An 18,468-nucleotide genomic window follows, 5' to 3' on the forward strand; every position below is an offset into this window, starting at 1 on the left:
AAATAGCAAATGATTACCTGATGTTACAGTGTACCACTCTTTATTCTCTAACTTTCCAAATATTTAGACATAATAAAGTGTATGATTGCATCTTGAAGAGTTAAATAGGTACATAAATAAGGTTTAAAAGATAATATACACTTGTAAGGGGCATGCACACTTACTTGTTGTAATTTGTTGACATTTTGTACCTGATTGCATAATGTGCTGAAGCTTTATACTAAAATATCCATTCTACCACATTGCAAAGATGCCTTACTGGATTCAGATCTGGTGACTGAAAAAAGACATTAAGGTATACTGTAGGGTGGCATGGTGGCACAGTGGGTAATGCTGCATCCTCACAGCAAGAAGGACCTGGGTTCAAATCTCCAGCCTGCAGCTAGGGTTCTTTTGGTGTGAAGTTTGCATGTTCATGTCGTGCCCATGTGGATTTTCTGCCAAAGTCCAAAGACATGCAGTCAGGTCAGTTGGAGCTAATAAAAATTGCTGTGTGTTTGTGTCTGTCTACTGTCTGTCCTGTGATGGCCTGGCGACCTGTCAGGGGTGTTTCCTGCCTTTTACCCAATGAATCTGACGCACCACAACCCTAACTAGGATAAAGTGGTGGTAAAACAGACAATAAATGAATGAGTGTCATGTTCATGATTGTCATGTTCAAACCAGTCTAAGGCTATTTAAGTTTTGTTAAACCTGTGCCCACTGTAATCTCGGATTCCGTTTTGGGCTTACAGGGGCAGAATCTAATCTAATGTGGTATTTTGATGATGTAGTTCATCTGCCAGAAGACATTTGCTTACCAAAGTTCTAAGGAGTGGATTTTTAGTCACATGTCAGCCCTATTCTGTGTGGACAAAAAATCCCTTACGTGCAAGACGTCTAACACCAACAATAATGACATGGTCAAAGACATCACAGTTTGGCCGCTCAGGTGGCGCAGCGGTAAGAACACATGCTAGCACACCAGAGCTGGGATCTCAAATACATCATATCGAGTCTCAGCTCTGCCTGCCGGCTGGGCTGAGCAGCCACATGGACAACAACTGGCCTGTTGTTCATATAGGGGTGGGGCATTAAGCCGGATAGGGACTCTCTCATAACTGATGCAACTACGACCTCTGCTGGCTGGCTGATGGCGCCTGCACAGAGGCGGGGAAAAGAGTGCGGATCAGGATGTGTCTGTCCGTACACAGAGCTGATCCGCAGCTGATCTCGTCTAATGTAGGTGACAAAATGCATACGGTTGCTGCCCACGTTTTGGAGGGGGCAAGGGTTAGCTTTGTTCTCCTCAAATCAGAGCCGTGGCTGCCATAAGTGGAGAGGAAGCATGACGCAATCGGGCAATTGGACGTGCTAAAAAAGTCGGGAGAAAAAGGGGAGAATATATATATATATAAGACAACAGATTTTGTTTCCTATTCATATACTTAACATAGAGATTAACTGAGGGTTTTGATCTGTTGCTATATACCTTATACATTGTGTCGCTGACTGACTGACTGACTGACTATAGGTGATATATCCTGGGCTGCAATCAATATATTTATTTAAAGAAATACATGAACATTCAATTTTCTCAAGAGTTTGAAGCGTGATCGTTTTTCTTTTTTTTTCTTTTTTCCATTTTTTTTTTTTAATGCAGCTCAAATGCATATCAGCACACTTCTAGAAAGGTGCTAACTACTTTTCCATACACATGAACTCAGGAATTCCTGAGCTTTGCTAGAACTCCACTGATAGGGAAGACAGGATGGCTGTCTTTTTTGTTTTTTCCACCAAACAGGCCACGAACCTTGGTGTTTTGTAGAGAACCGACCCGCATTTCCACCAGTTTTTGGGAACCGAGCATGCGTCATCAATGGTGGGCATTACACAATGACAGTAAAGTGTAGTGATGTGATGGCGGAGCGTGTAGATTTCGTGTGAGCATTTTTATGCTGTTGTTACAGATTTTCGTTTTTATGCAAAAAGCGTAGTAGACACAGTTGTTGTTTTCTTTAGTTCATTGACATGAGAAGCGTTTTGTGCTTCGCTCTCACCGCGACCCTTGGCGCAAATAGCCGATTTGCTCAGAGCTCGGCTTGAGCAATGAAACATCACTAAAGTTCCACAACACGAACATCCATTGGTGTGAAATAACCATCAAATCCACTCTAAAAGCTCCACATGTATCTGTTTTTAGCTGGACACAGCTGGATACATATTCATAGGACATTGTTTCACAACAAGCCACGTTACACTTTATTTTTCAAGTTAAGCATTTTTCGTACTGTCTGGGTCACTTTTACCATGTCATATCACACAGTTCATCGCTTTGAAAATATCAGCGAATATCAGCGGAAAACTGGCTAAAAATTTTATCAGGTGAACTTTAAAAGATGAAAGTGCAGCGCAAACGCGGTTTAGCAGTCTCTCATATGAAGGCACCCAAACCTCTACACTGTGACACACCCATAGATGACGTCACGGTTTGCACTGAAGTATTTTGTGGTGCTAGATTAGAATGCTAGTTCGCTGTCTGGAACCTATTTTTTTCAGTGGAAACATGCGGAACCGGTTCAAAATCAAGTTCGCGAACCAGAATGGAGCCAGATCCGCGTCGGTGGAAAAGAAGTACCAGTGACTTGGTGAATGCCATGTTGCTGTACTACTTGGGATAAGGTCTGCTTCATGAATTATACCTTCATATCACAAATATTTGGACTAGAACTACACAATGGTGTAGCACAAAGTGTCGGGGACTGAGGTTCTGAACCTTGCTTTTGTTCACTGTCTTGACATGAGCTTGACATGTTCTTTCTCTGGAAACACATCCATATGAGTTTCCTTTAGGTACTAAAATGTTGTCGTGCCTTCTAAAATATGCAGAGGATGGGTTGACTGCCAACTATACAGTATATAAGTTAGAAAATATGTGTGGTGTTCTGCAATAGACTGGCACCCTGTTCATTAGGCTGAATGCTCTCAGGTAGCCCAACCGTGACCCTGATCAGACTGACTGTTACTGAAGATTAAGGCATGATCACTGTAGGTTATTTCTGTAGCTGAGAGTTGAAGTAAAACTAATACTGGCATAATGATGCAATTGGTAGAGTGGATGCCAAACAGCAATGTTGGTCTTGGGGACCTGGGTTTAATCTTAATCATCTAGCGAGTTCCTAATGATTGATGATTGATACACTGATCTGAATTGCCTTAAGGTTGAAGCAAATGTGTAAATGCATAAGCCTAAGGTGGAGGGCGTTCCTGCTTTAAACTTTCTGGGTGGTACCAGACTTTGACCCAGACTGATATAAATCAGTTAGTGTCAAAGTAAGAATAAAAAACTTTTAAAAGCCTGCAAATGGACCCAGTGAAATATGGCAGTCTGGAAACTCTGAATTGCTCTGTGTCCAGTATGGCATTTGCAGCTCTGAGTGTTTGTTTATATTGTGAAAAAAAAGAGGACAGGACCTCTGGAGTAGAGGTGAGGTCATGGCAGCAACCTGAGGTCAGAGGATAAAGGGTTGTGAGACATGTGCCGGAAAGGAGCCTTCTGTGTTTATTCAAACGTGGCATTGCCATAGCAACAGTACTGCACTTTGAACTCTCTGGCCAGCATGCCAGAATGTTATTAGCCAACATGTGTGATTGTGTATCTGTGCTGGAGTGTATTGGAAATACAGAGAGAGAATAAGATAGGAAAAGGAAGGGAGAAAATTATGTTATGCATGGGAGTAGTGAGGCAGGGCGAAATTAAAAGCAGAGATGGACAGTGGAGCCAGCAACACATCTATTGCAGACTACGGAGGTCATTTCACAGTGAAATAAAACTTTTTATAGTTACCGTGCTGAATATCAAGAAACACCAATCAATAATGGAAATGGTTATATAACCATTTAGCTTCTTAAAAAGATTAATATTGTTTCACAAGTGTAAATGATAAGGATTTTGAGATTTAGGCTTAGGGTTAGGAGATTAAGGTTGGGATAGGGGTGTGGGCTAGTTTGCAGCTTTTCTCTGCCAGGAAGGGTGTAACCAGAGTGCACAGGGAAATTGAACTTATCTAAATTAACAATCAGTGACAAGCAGAATCAGAATCTTTATTATTCACCAAGTACCAGATGTACAAGGAATTTCTCTTGGTGTAGGTGTCAACATATATACATCCAATTAAATAATAGAAAAAGGAACACTATATATAAACATAGAATAAACAATACAACAGCAAACTTCAAGTAAAAATTGTGCGGTAGCGATTATTAAGTAAAAAAGTGCATTTGTGCGTATGTGCATTGACGTATATGCAATAGAGCTGGGCGGCTCCTGAATCACCCGGGTTACTGATTCAAATCTTCGTACTGAATCAGGAATCACAAGTCCGAGGTCTCAATTAACCCGGATACTATGAGTCCTCTGACTGGCTGCTGCTAAGTGCACAAGGCGAGTGAGCAGACTCACTGGAAACACCGCGGACTCAGATGATTTGGCTGAACCGACTTCACTCCAGTCCGTGAATCTAAGTAATAAGTTAAATATTCCAGTAAACAAGCATTTAAACACACTGGTGTTCGTTATGTGGCTGATTTTATGCACATGCTATTATTATTGTAATTATTATCAGTATTAGTGGTATAGATTAGTAATGCAGCATATTTTCTTGTAAGCAAAACAACAACAAAATATAGTTATATTATTATTAAAATTCAAATGCTTACAGGCTACTTTAGGACTGTACCACTTAGGGAGTATCATAGCCCTTTCCCCATGGTAATTTATTAACCATTTGTAACTAAATAATCATTGTTATTCAGTTCACCTCAGTGCTCTTTAATGTTCTGTCTGATCAGTGTAGTTTTGGTCTAGTTATAAAACTATAAATAATTAAGTTTTTAACCAATTAACATCAACATGACTGATATGAGTACAATCTTTATTTCTGCTTTTTCTCTTACATTTGCTTTGAGCTAATGCCTTCCCAGTGTGTGATGTGTATCCTGTACAATTAAATTATTTTTTAATAACAGAGAGATTTCTCACAGGAAGACCAGTCTTTAGATAGTGGATGATAGCAGACATGTGAAAATAAAGAACCCAGCCTTCATTCCCATATAAGTCTGAGATTCAGGCCCAGTCTCTTTGATGACTATCTCTCACATAGCTGTACATGGAGAATGTTGATGCACACAGCCAGTGCAGGAAATATGTGCTTAAGAAAATGGAAACAAGTGCATCATGGTTAAAACACTCACAGTGCTGGAGCTATGCATTAAATGACTATTAATCTTCATGAATTTGTTTAGGAACACACACTCGCATCCACAGTGACCGTAATGCAGGCAGGCACCGGTGATGCCATCATGTCTGGTATGGCTCATCTGTGATCTGGCCCTGAAAGCTTCACGGTTGGATGATTAAACTCAGCTGGATTTAATAAGGTCCATAGTAAATGGAAATGGCGTGAAAACAGACTATTAAGTTATAATGAAAACCTCCTTCAGTCTTAAGCTTTGGTTCTTTCGCAAATTGTGGAATTTAAATATCCATTTCATTACAAACAGAGTGGTATAGAGTAAAGAAGGAAACACTTATGCTCATGGTGAATCTGGTACCTGACTGAAACTCTGGACTCTATACCCGGAACATTGTGGCAATTCATTGCAGGACATCAGACGCACTCTTTTACTTACTAATGAATAGGGGCAACCTACAGCTTCTAGTTTTTGGGAGGTGGCAGGAAACCTGAGTATCAGAAGGAAAAGTCATGCAGATGTGAAGGGAACATGCAAAATAATGTCAAAGACAGTAACTAGAGGAGATTAACAAATCCAGTCCCACTAGACCAACGGTGCTGTCTGAAACTCACTTTACTAGTGGTGCCACCATGCTACTTACAATATATGGCCAAAAGTATTTGGACACCTGACCATGAAGTTGTTGGACGTCCCATTTCAAAGCAAATTGTCTTAAAATAAAGTGACCCAAATGTGATCTTTTCAGCTGTAAGGTCAGCCACACTTCTGAAAAGGCTTTTCACAAGACTTTAAAGTATGTCTGTGAGAGTCGCTGGTTCCAACCACGAAGAGAGTCGCTGGTTCAAACCCTACCACTGCCAGGTTGCCACTGCTGGGCCCTTGACCCTCAGTTGCTTAAACTGTATACAGTAAGTCGTTTTGGATAAAAGCATCTGCTAAATGCTGAAAATGTAAATGTCTGTGGGAACTTGTGCCCATTTAGTCAAAAGAGCATTAGTATGACTGGGCATTGATGTTGGTCAAGAAAGCCTCAATTGATGTTCAAGGTCAAAACCTTCCCAAAACTGTTGCCAGTGTTGAAGTACATAATTTATTTACTGTAATTATTTGTGCAGCTAAAATACCAGAAATGAATAGTTAGAAGAAGCTTTCATATAATTGTGGCCACATGGTTTATTTTATGAGCAGCTTTGAATCCTATTCTGACGTCAAATAATTTTTTTTTTTTATTTATTGACCAATGTTTTTGAAATATTTTAGCATTCATGGCTTTAATGCCTCCTTCAAATTGGCCTAAAAAAAAAAAAAAACATTGAAAAGGTTAGATTTTTTGTATTTTGTCTTTATTACAGGTTTCATGCTCATTTTGATGACTGTGGCAATTTTCAATATACTTTAAAAAAAAGTTTAAACTTCTTAAGTTGTTTGGTGGGGTTGTTTAGCACTGTCGCCTCACAGCACGAAGGGCCAGGGTTCAATTTCTCAGCCAGGCATCCAAGTCCTTTTTGTGTGGAGTTTGCATGTTCTCGTTGTGTTGGCATGGATTTTCTCTGGGGGCTCCACTTTCCCACAAGACATGCAGTCAGGCCTCTACTGGAGCTACTAAAAATTGCCTAAGTATGTGTGTGTGTGTGTGTGTGTGTGTGTGTGTGTGTGTGTGTGTGTGCCCTGTGATGGACTGGCAACCTGGGGTGTTTCCTGAATTTCTTCCAATGAATCTGACCCAGATGACACTAACCAGGATAAAGCGGTGGTCAGACAATGAATGAATTAGTAAATTTGCTCAGTCATTCAAACACTAAAATGATCAAATAACATCTCAACGTCTAAACACAGAGCATTCTTTCACACCTTCTCAATTTAGCCTTTTTTTTGTAGAGAGACATATGGACTACCTTAGAATTAGTTTTTAGCATTCAAATACCTGCAAGATTTTAAGTGAAAATGACTACAGAAGTCAACACAAGGATCAGATTAGCATTTTACCAGATTATCCATACCAGGCCTCTGCGCTGCAGTTTCCTCTGCAGTGTTAAATCCAGAGGTGTAAATGAACAATTTAGAAGTTCTTTTGCTGTAAAGCCATCAAACTAAAGATACTGTATCACTAGAACATTTCTAGCTGTTCGTTTTTATTCAGTGTAATTATTCTGGTTCATCTTTATTCTATTTGGATGCCAAATGTATTTCCACAGAAAGAATACATCTGCTTAATTATTGTATTGTTTCCCTTGAGTTTGAGTTTGGAGATGCTGACTGTGTGTCTGGCTGTATGTAACTGTGTGTTGATTGGGAAGTAGAGGAAAGGTAGATCAGCTTCCTCCGATGATTTCATATTTATGGTCAGCCACTTAGCAGGCTTGGCTGTGCCAGCACTTGCTCTGATAGTTTTAACAGAGACCAGCGAGCCTTCAGGCAGCCAGTAAAAGCTCCCAGTGAGCCCCTCATTACAAAGCAGCCTGCCTCGAGACACTTCTACAACACCCTTCAGCACTATAAAAATGTTCAGGACAACATTTCAACTTGTGTTCTCACTGCGCTCAGGGCAGAACCCAAACATTATTAACTGGGTCAAAGGTACTGGCAACCTTTGTCATCTGTGAATTTGACTCAAAACAAACACATCTGTCAGGAAAACTTGACACCAATATTGAAGTAACAGCGTCAAAAGTTTAACGTTTTAATAGCGGTCAGCAAAACACAAGCAGTTCAAGTTCCATAGAGAAATGAAATCATATGTTAGCAGCACTGATGGAGCTGATGCTGAATCAAAACCTTCTGATTCAGTTTTAGTAAGGGGTGTGGATAGTCGTCATGAAGGCAGTCAACCATAGCTCAGCTCTTAACCCAATAAACTAAGTTAAACTAATTTAAAACGTTTATTTTAAGTGCCTTATTTCTACTGATTTATAGGATTATACAACCCAAAATCAGAAAAAAATGAAAAAAGTATGTTTCTTATAGTGTTTCTTACATTTACTTTGACTTTTATTTGATTGCAGACAGTATGAACCTGAGATATTTCATGTTTTGTCTGGTCTACTTTATTTCATTTATTTATATAAGGGCAGCTGTAGCCTAGTGGTTAAGGTACTGGACCAGTAATCAGAAGGTTGCCGGGTCAAGTCTCACCACTGCCAAGTTGCCATTGTTGGGCCCTTGAGCAAGGCTCTTAAGCCTTCATTGCTTAGATTGTATACTGTAACAAATGTAAGTCGCTTTGGATAAAAGCATCTGCTGAAAATTTAAATGTAAATATATACCTCCATTCAAGACGTCATCTTTTCCAGGGACGTCCATGCATTTTTCAACAAGACAATGCAAAACCACATGCTGCACACATTACAAAGGCATGGTTGTGGAAGAAGAGGGTACGGGTACTGGACTGGCCTGCCAGAGACAATGTATAGAGAATTTTTTCGTAGTTCGTAATTCTTTACTACAGTACCTACTACTCAAGGGACAAGCTGCTCGCTCATCTATCTATCTATCTATCTATCTATCTATCTATCTATCTATCTATCTATCTATCTATCTATCTATCTATCTGTCTATCTGTCTATCTATCTATCTATCTATCTATCTATCTATCTATCTATCTATCTATCTATCTATCTATCTACCTACCTACCTACCTACCTACCTACCTACCTACTTATTTATCTAACTGCACACCGTAAGACGTGTTTGCAGAAAGAATGGGACAAATTTACACCTGAAACATTTAATCAATGTGAAGAATAAAATGAACTGAAAGAAAAAAAGGGCAACATTGCAAAGTGGTAAATGCTTTACCGTCCCAACTGTGGAATGTGTTGTAGGCCTGAAATGCAGGAATGGATGTACATTAACAGATGAAATGAAGTTCACCAGACAAAACATGAAATATCTCTGTCTGAAATGAAATAAAAGTCTGTGTTTTTTTTCCCATACTGTCCCAACTTCTTCTGATTTGGGGTTGTACATTATACATACATATTTGAGAGTTGATTTGTATGTAAGTAAGATGTTATTTAAATACATAAATATCTAAATAAAATGTGTGTACTTCAAATGTGTGTAGTTCTGCTAACTTTAGTAAACATGAGGTAGAATTATTTTGGTCTGTTATACAATTGGTTTGCTTTAAGATTATTTATTTTTACTGTCTTTTGAAAGTATTACAGCATTTATAAAGCATTACAGAATAAAATGCTTTCGATCATCTGGTTCCAAACCTGATGTAATGCAGCAAATACATGACTTTTACAATTATTTACTCTTTTTTTTAATAGCCTAGCAGGTCAAACTAGGATTGAAGGAAACACAGTCAATTCGTGCAGTCCTTCAGATCAGACACTCTGTGAAACATTTCATCCTCATGCACCCAGATCTTCTTTCAGCTCCTTGTCAAACTCTTTGGTCATGGAGTCTTTATTACACTTATGAGATGTGAGTGTGACTGCAAGAGAATTAACCAGTTGTGCGTGAGTCTTCTTGATCTCGTTCTTTTCTGTCAATGTGTGTTCTCGTCACAATGATACTATAAGCTCCACCAATCTCTGGCTCAGTCTCTGCATAGAGTCATTTCTGATGTTATGATTAACTCCTCATTATGTACCAATGCTCCTCGTAGTGTGGTGAAGGAACACGGTAAAGATTGATAATGTACAAGTCTGGCAGCTCCTATGCAGACAATGGGCCGCCTGTGTACAGAAGCCGTATGGTGCTATCATACACATGCTTTCATAAACACACGGAGGCCTGTGTCTCAGGATTAATGACTGTTTGCTTTATGCTGTCATGACTGTTTGCATGTTACTGCTCAAGTCAGACTCCAGCCATTAAACAGACGGACTGGACAACAAATGCACTCAGGAATTTTAGAGTTACAGCTGGTACAACAAGATGTGTTTCAGTATAATGTATATAAATGTCTATGCATGTCTTTTCATCTCATTTTATGTATGTGCACAAATTTGATTTGATAGATTTGTAATATAATTCCTTCAACATTTTAACTGGTATCTGAAGATCACTAAGAGAAAATGACACTGCAGGAAGACATGGCAGAAAAACACTATAGGACCAAATGTACACGAACAACTGACCATCATATTCCAAAACCGTAGACATTATTATGGACCTACAGCTTGTTCCCTTTACTGCCTTGTGTCTCCTGGAAAGGCTTTCCAGGCGATTTTGGAATGTGTTTAAAATAGCGAAGAAGCAAAAGCCATTATAAACACAAATATATCATTTTAAAACTGGGAAAATGTGATGCAGTTTAATGGCTTATTAGAATCTGGCAATAATAGAAATATATTAAAACATTTAATACAATAAAATAAATAAGACAATAAAATGTCATGTGGTTAAAAATGAATATTTACATGTGGCCAGTAACTGTTTAAATAATTATGCAAAAACATTATTAATACCCACCCAAACCACACAAATACCAGGTCAGGTATGATATTGGAAGAGATGGCTAGGCTTGTATTCAAACTCCAATTTTTCATAAAGGTGTATTTAAGTTTGTGCAGTTTCCTAAGAATGTCACACCCACATTGAAATATGGAGGTGAACACATCATGATATGGAGCTGCTTTTCTACAAACAGTACTTGGGCATTACAAGTCATATAAGATAAACTCAAAGTGAGTTATAAGGACATATTTGAGGAGAATCTCATTAGCCAAAAACCCAAATGTGGACAATTTAACAATACAATAAACGAACAATAAAAACTGAAAAAAATAATAATAATAGAAAGGTAGCTGGATGAGCTACTCCTGAGCTGATTTCAGTTGTAAATTTATAGAGATTTTTGAATTTGATAGCAATATAATAAAAACTATATAAGTTTTGAGGAAAGTTTTTCAAAAGAAATAACCCAAAATGAAACCTCAGTGCTTTTCTCTCCATGGAAGCTTCTCAGATTCTTGTGCAGTCACTTGTAATCTCACGTTGGACTACTGCAACTCCCTGCTGGCAGGTGCTCCTATGTTTTTATTAAATGCACTATGCACTATTAAACCCTTGCAGCTCATTCAAAATGCAGCTGCCCGTCTGGTTTTTAACCAACCTAAACACTGCCACATCACCCCACTGCTGCGTTCTCTTCACTGACTTCCTGTAGCTGCACGCATTCAGTTTAAAACACTGATGCTCGCCTACAAAGCCAAAAATGGACCAGCCCCAAGCTACCTTCGAGGTCTAATCAAACCCCGCTCTGTACCGCGCAACCTCCGAGCCACTAGTCTCGCTCGACTTGATCGTCCACCCAGAACTCGAGGAAGACAAGCATCAAGGCTCTTCTCTGTACTGGCACCCAAATGGTGGAACGAACTTCCTCTGTCTGTCAGAACATCTGAATATCTTGCTGTCTTTAAAAAACGATTAAAAACCCACCTTTTTACTAAGCACTAAGCTGACTTGTACTTACTTACTTACTAACAGTCTTATTCATTTCTTTTTCATTTAAAAAAAAACAAAAAAAACCACTTTAGTTCTAACAGGTTTTAGCAGATGTGTGTTCTTGGACTGTTGTTTACTTAGACTAGAGTAATGAAATGTTTACTATGGAAACACTTCTGTAAGTCGCTCTGGATAAGAGTGTCAGCTAAATGCTGAAAATGTAAATGTAAATGCTGCAAAAGCCTCATTCTTAAAGATCATTCACATAAGAATCGTTTTACGCTTTACTTGCCGCAAGCCTCTGCGCAAACTGCCTCATTGCTCAGCACTTGGTAAAACGTCATTAAAATGCAAATATAAGACAAATATGCATTTGGGTAAACTAACCTTCAAATCCACTCTTTAAGCATCCACATACATCTATGTTTAGCTTTATTTTCCTTACTGTTTCCTCACTTTTAAAGTTGTTTTATTAGCTTGGGGTGCTAAGAAATTGTGAGAATAAGCTTTTCCGAGAGAGCCTAAAATGCTTATCGTTAAAAAAAAAAAAAAGTTTAACGTGGTGTAATGTATTTAAAGAATGACACAGGAACACTAAACCTCTCTTAATTATTACCGCTCATAAGTTCCCTCCACTAATGGAATTCCTCACTCATTGTTTTAATACATCAAGTCACATTAAGCTTTGTTTGTACTGCCTGAGTCGCTTTTACCACATCATATTAAACAGTTCGTCTCATCGGATGCTCTTTGAAAAGGTCAGCAGCAAACCGGGTCAAAGTTCAATCAGGTGAACTTTGAGCGCCACAGCAAGTGCAAAAATCGAGAGCCCAACAATGCAAAATGGTGCGGTGTGCACTGCTTAGGAAAGCACAGCATCAAGCGAACTCGTACCGTCACACTCCATAGAAAACAATGGCACAGCTAACGCAAAAATGGTTTTGCCACTTCTCATGTGAATGAGCCCTTACTTTTAATGTCTCTAAGCTCTATTAGCCAATTTGTATTTTTATTTTAAAGATTTCTTTGTTTATGCTACTAAATACATACTTTTTGTTCATGTTTATACAAAATGAAATTACAGCCAGTGTTGGCATAAATTTAAAGTATTTACAGTATATACAACATAAGTATATTAAATACCAAAACACCAAAGTAGTTGAACTCTTGTTTCCTCTCAGTGTAGTCTACAAGACATGTAAAAAGGGTAAAGTGCTAACCCTCCAAACTTATGTACAGTGTATTCTTGATTTATCCGAATCAAAGTCTAGGTGTGTCATGAATCACCAGGAAATACTGGCCACAAGGCAGGGATACAGATCACAGGACAACAATCTAATGCAGACGACCACCACACATACACTTATCTCTATAGGCAACTTAGAGCGGCCAGTCTACCCAATGGTACATTGTTGAAAGGTGGGAGCAAAACAACAGTTCAGAAGTAAGCTCATATAGACATTGATGGAAGAACCTGTCAGACTCCACAATGACAGTAGCCAGGGGTTGAGCTTTAAAACTAGTGATAATGTTGTGTTTTTAAGACCCATTTTGCTGTAGCGCACCCATTCTGCTGTGCCACAATACTGCATTTAAATGGCAAAGCTCCAACAATCTTATTAAAAAACTGTTTTAAAACATTTTGGTGCCTTATAAGAAAGTCAATCTTTCTTAAAGATTTTGTTTACTTTACGCTAAAATGTTACATCTGGTTGCAGAAAAGCCAATTAATTTAACAATGTAAGGAATCACTCAGATATAGAAATACAATAGGCAAACAAAAAACTCAGTTCATGTGTTTAATGCAATAATTATCTGAAAAAAATATATAGAAAAAATTCCTAATAATACTTTAACATTTAGACCACCTTATACAGATATAGACTCAATACTGATAATACTTATTCTGGCAAGGTATGACCTTCTTCTGGCAAGACTGTTATGACACTTTTCACCACTCTTCAATTTAGTAAGGTCAGTACTCTGGCATTTTATTACATGGCATGGTATGCTTAAGAATCAGAATTATGTGTGCATGTGATTGTAAAACACTGATTCTCTTGTTTTACAAAGCTTTGCTACCACAGGTGGCCGTATAATTCATGTAGAATGTACCATTCTGTAAAAAAGAATTTGCCTCCTTCCCCATTCCTTATATGTCATATTTATCACACTCAAATATAACTCAAGTAAACACAAAATTAAAAACTTTTTTAATTTCCATTTATTAAAGAAAAAATGCTGTTCAGCCCTATCTGGACCTATTTAAAATTGTTATTGCCCCTTAGCTACCAAATTCAATTGACAACTGAGTTTAGTTTGACCAGTGACGCCCATGCATGGTTATTTCCAGACTTATTGAATCTAAATCACCTACATCTCTATAACTTTTTTCCCCCAATTTATCTTCCTTAATCTAGTCGTGTCCAGTTACTCTAATTGCGTCCTCTATACTGATTCGACCCTTCACCGCTGACTGAGGACGCCTCTCAACTGCATTTTTCACCTGCACGAGTCGAGTTCATACATCGACGGCCACTGTGTACAGAGGGCCACACCCCCATCAGCATTATTCCTCAGCCCTGTGCAGGCGCAATCAGTCAGCCAGCAGGGGCCGCAGTTGCACCAGTTATGAGGACCTATGATTTGACTTTTTACCCCAACCCTGAACAACAGCCAATCATTGTTTTTTTTTTTACCGCTGCGCCACCTGAGCGGCCTAGAAGTTAAACAGAACCTGGCAATGTGAATCTGTCTAGAAGGTCTCAAAAATCAGTACATAATGTCACGGTGTAAAAAGAGTCAAATACGGATTTTACTTAAATCTAGTCTGGAAAGGGTTACTAAGCTGTTCCTGAGGCACTGGGACCACAATGAGAATCATTATCCACAAATCGCAAAAACCTGGAACTGTGCTAAGCTGTCCATGACTGAATGATGATTTGTCATAACAAATGGAAACATTCATTCTGCTCTCTATCAGAAAAACCTGAGGCAAATGTCCGCCTGTTAGTTTTTGACCTAAATCTTAAATGCAGTTATGTTATGTAGCAGAACAATAATTGAACGCAAGCCCGGAGTGGCTAATCGGGATATTCGGGAGGATTCCCGATGGGCCGGCTCATGTCAGTCTCAAGTTTGGGCCGGTTGGGAAAAATTATTTTGACACTTATCTGTCACTTATCTAATCTTATTCTTGCATTCATTCTCATTCATCTGACAGCGCAGCCCCTACATCGCAGTACATTAGATGGGTTCTACCATCTGAGGGAATTCTCCCCACCCAAATGTTTAAGTTGGTTTGGCCCATGAGGCGTCTTTTCTGGAGCGCCGGTAAAAGTAAATATAGCAACAGAATAGCACAAGTCGGTGGTGATGGAGGGCAGGAAGAGGCCAGGTGGAGCCGAAAAGACCAGGTTAAAAAAAAAGAAAGGCATTGGAAGAAGATGCTGCCAAATGTGCCAAATTAACAGACATGTTTTCCAGAGGACAGACCCCATGCAGCCGGTATTGCGCAACATAGCCAAGTCAACTTAGCATAGTTTATTTTGTAGAACCCAATACACAGCATTAATCACAAAATAATAAACATAATTTGAAGTGTGATATATTAAATAGCCTAACTCATTAATGGAATGTTTTTGTTCCAACGCTACTGTACTGATGATCCATGACTACTGAAGGGACAGGTAGAGGATATTCTAACAGATTTATTTAAACTAAGATAGTTATTTGTAATGTAAAATATAACGTAGAGAATATACATAATATATGTTAAATTGTTCAGACATTCAGAAAGATGTCAGCACGATAGCCTCTTTTATTTTAAGAAATGAAGACAAATAACCTAAATCACTATCAATTTTACACCATCATAATATAGGCTAAATTGTTAAAAACAAAAAAAACTTTAAGCATGTTATGTTATTCAGCAAAACAGGCTAACCCTTAATGAAATGTTTTTTTTTTTTACCTCAGAGCAGCAGATAAGCCATGTCTCATGTCTATAGACAATGACACCGTTATTAATAAAGTGCACTGCTTAGCAGGCTTTTGATGCTGTAGGTAGCCTACTAAATAGTGAAGCTACTTAAGAGTTTAGTGTAAACCTAACAATAGAGCACCTCTCTGTTGAAAAGACAAATGCAATTTTTATTTTTATTTCAACTTATTGCTAATGTACAAATGTAAATACTTTTTCATCTTTATCACATTTTTTACCTTTTAAATCTTTATCTGATTTAAATTTTAATTAAACATGTTTAAGTGAAGTGTTTTCTGTTAAATTACCAACATACACCTGAACTTATACCCAATAAAAAGTCATTGTAAGAGCTAGCTGCTGTTTCATTTATTCAAATTTTTCCTCCGCGGAAAAAGTGGGCCGGGTTTGGGCATGAAACTCCCGGGCTGAAAAAGGGGCCCACTCCGGCCCTGATTGAACGCACACATTTACTGGCTCAAAAGAAATAAAATTAAGGAGTGACCAAGTAAATGTCCTGAGATGCTTATCCCATTGAGATGCTTTAAAACAGACTATTCATGCTCAAAAACCTGCTAATGTAGTCGAATTACAACAATTCTGCAAAGAATAGTGGGCCAACATTTCCCTACAGTGATGTTAAAGTTTTTTGGCAGTTGTTACTGCCAAGAGTGGCTCAACCAGTTATCAGGTTTAGGAGGGCAATTATTTTTTTCACATGGATGAAATAGATTTTTAGTATTTTTATCTTTAATAAATACAATGATTACTGATCAATTAAAAACTGCATTTTATGTTTATTTTTGTTGTCTTTTTCTCATATTAAAATTGACATGTTGGAGGGCCTTTCCAAACTGTTGCTGCAAAGTTGGAAGGATCATTTATTTTACATTGTTAATTTAATTGACCTATTAGCAATGGTCGATGCTGGAAAATCTGACTGCAATAAATAGAATTGGAGTCCACATACCTTTTGCCACATCATTTATTCTGCTGTGCGGAACTTACTCTACCAGCTATGACATCTTGCTTTCCTGGGTACTAAATGATTAAACAAATTAATGTTTAATGATATACTGCATTTCTGAATAAGTTAAAACAATAATATATTTATTTTGCAGATATTATGTATGGCACATAATGAAATGCAGTTGCTCGAACAGCTACAACCCCAAATCAGAAAACGCTGGGACAGTGTGGAAAATGCAAATAAAATAAAAATGCAGTGTTCCTTACATTTACTTTGACTTTAAAGGTCATTTACATTTCTGTGATGGCAGCATTAATGCAGAAAAGTACATTGAGTTTCCTCAGTGCCAAAACGTCTTTTAAGTGTGGTGAAAAGGAATGGCAACATTACAAAGTGGTAAATGCTTTACTGTCCCAACTTTTTTTGGAATGTGTTGCAGGCCTGAAATGCAGGAATGGATGTTTATTAATAAATAAAATTAAGTTGATCAGACAAAACATGACATTTCTCAGGTTCATCCTGTCTGCAATCAAATAAAAGTCAAAGTAAATGTAAGAAACTCTGTGCTGTCCAAACTTTTACTGATTTTGGATTGTATTTGTACACACACACACACACACACACACACACACGACATGCTCAGTGTTTAAGCAGTCTGGCATTACAGCAGTGTAAGGGCTGTTCTGGGAGTTCCAGTGTGGTTATAAACTGCTGCTGTGTTGGAGTTTTCACTTCCAGCATTCCTGGAATGCTCCCCCACTTGACAGTTCTACTAATACAAAAGGAAAATGCTTTTCATTGCTATTACACACACACACACACACACACACACACACACACACACACACACACACACACACACTTTTTACATAATCACACAAAAAGCATGAGGTTTAATCCATACTTGAGAACATCTTACCTTAAAACTATTGTCAATGGTTTCTGGTCTGCTGCTGTGAAAGTCATTAAAGCATAGCCTAAAACTCAGATATTAGTACAATTACACTGAAAAATGGGTAAATAGAAAGACACTATGTGTAAATATACAAACCTACAGAAAACCTTGATTTAACAGACTAAAAGGGGGGAGCACTGGTCTGTAAAATGCGATTGTCTGAAACAACAACATTTTTTTTTCCAGAGTTTGCAAAATAATAATAAAAAGATAATGCAAAAAGTTATAATGCCAATGCCTAAATGACAAGTTACAGATAAATTGCTTACTAATGTGCAGCAATGGGAGACTTTGTCCAACTAAAAGTCGAACCACACCGATTTCACAGACTAATGTAAACAACAAGTTTCTGGTGCAAATGCCAGTAGTAATTATCACACATCACATAGACCCATGGTGCAATGAGGTATATCTGACTAACACATGCTTCTTCTGAGCCAACTAAAGCCAGACATCTTTTTATGCAAGACTTCACGGCTTTTTACATGAGCTTACAGATGACTAGGATTGGATAGTGTTGCTTATAATTACCTCGTCACATATGAATACCTACATGCAAAGATAGCAGGTCCAATTATGCTGCCTTAACCCCTCTGACCATTAATGGTTATAACTTTGTTGGAATTCAAACATACTATCCTGATGACATTTTAAACCTTTCACTCTTTTACCAGGCAGCAGAATTATACTTGCCTTATGTTACTTTGAAAACAGTTCCAACTGTTCCAGATGTTACTCATCTGGAAAAACTAAAAAAAAAAAAAAATGCTGCATTGGGTTTTTATAGTTGTCTATTGTTCTGACTATCAGTAACATTCTCACACATAGTTAATAAAGTTATTCCTTATTACCACTATGTATATACGTATGTTTCACAAAGATTCATAGAGATATTTGTCTCTTATATATAAAATCTTACCTCATTAT

The sequence above is a fragment of the Trichomycterus rosablanca genome, chromosome 5 (assembly GCF_030014385.1).
Source record: "Trichomycterus rosablanca isolate fTriRos1 chromosome 5, fTriRos1.hap1, whole genome shotgun sequence".
In the NCBI taxonomy this organism is placed as follows: domain Eukaryota; kingdom Metazoa; phylum Chordata; class Actinopteri; order Siluriformes; family Trichomycteridae; genus Trichomycterus; species Trichomycterus rosablanca.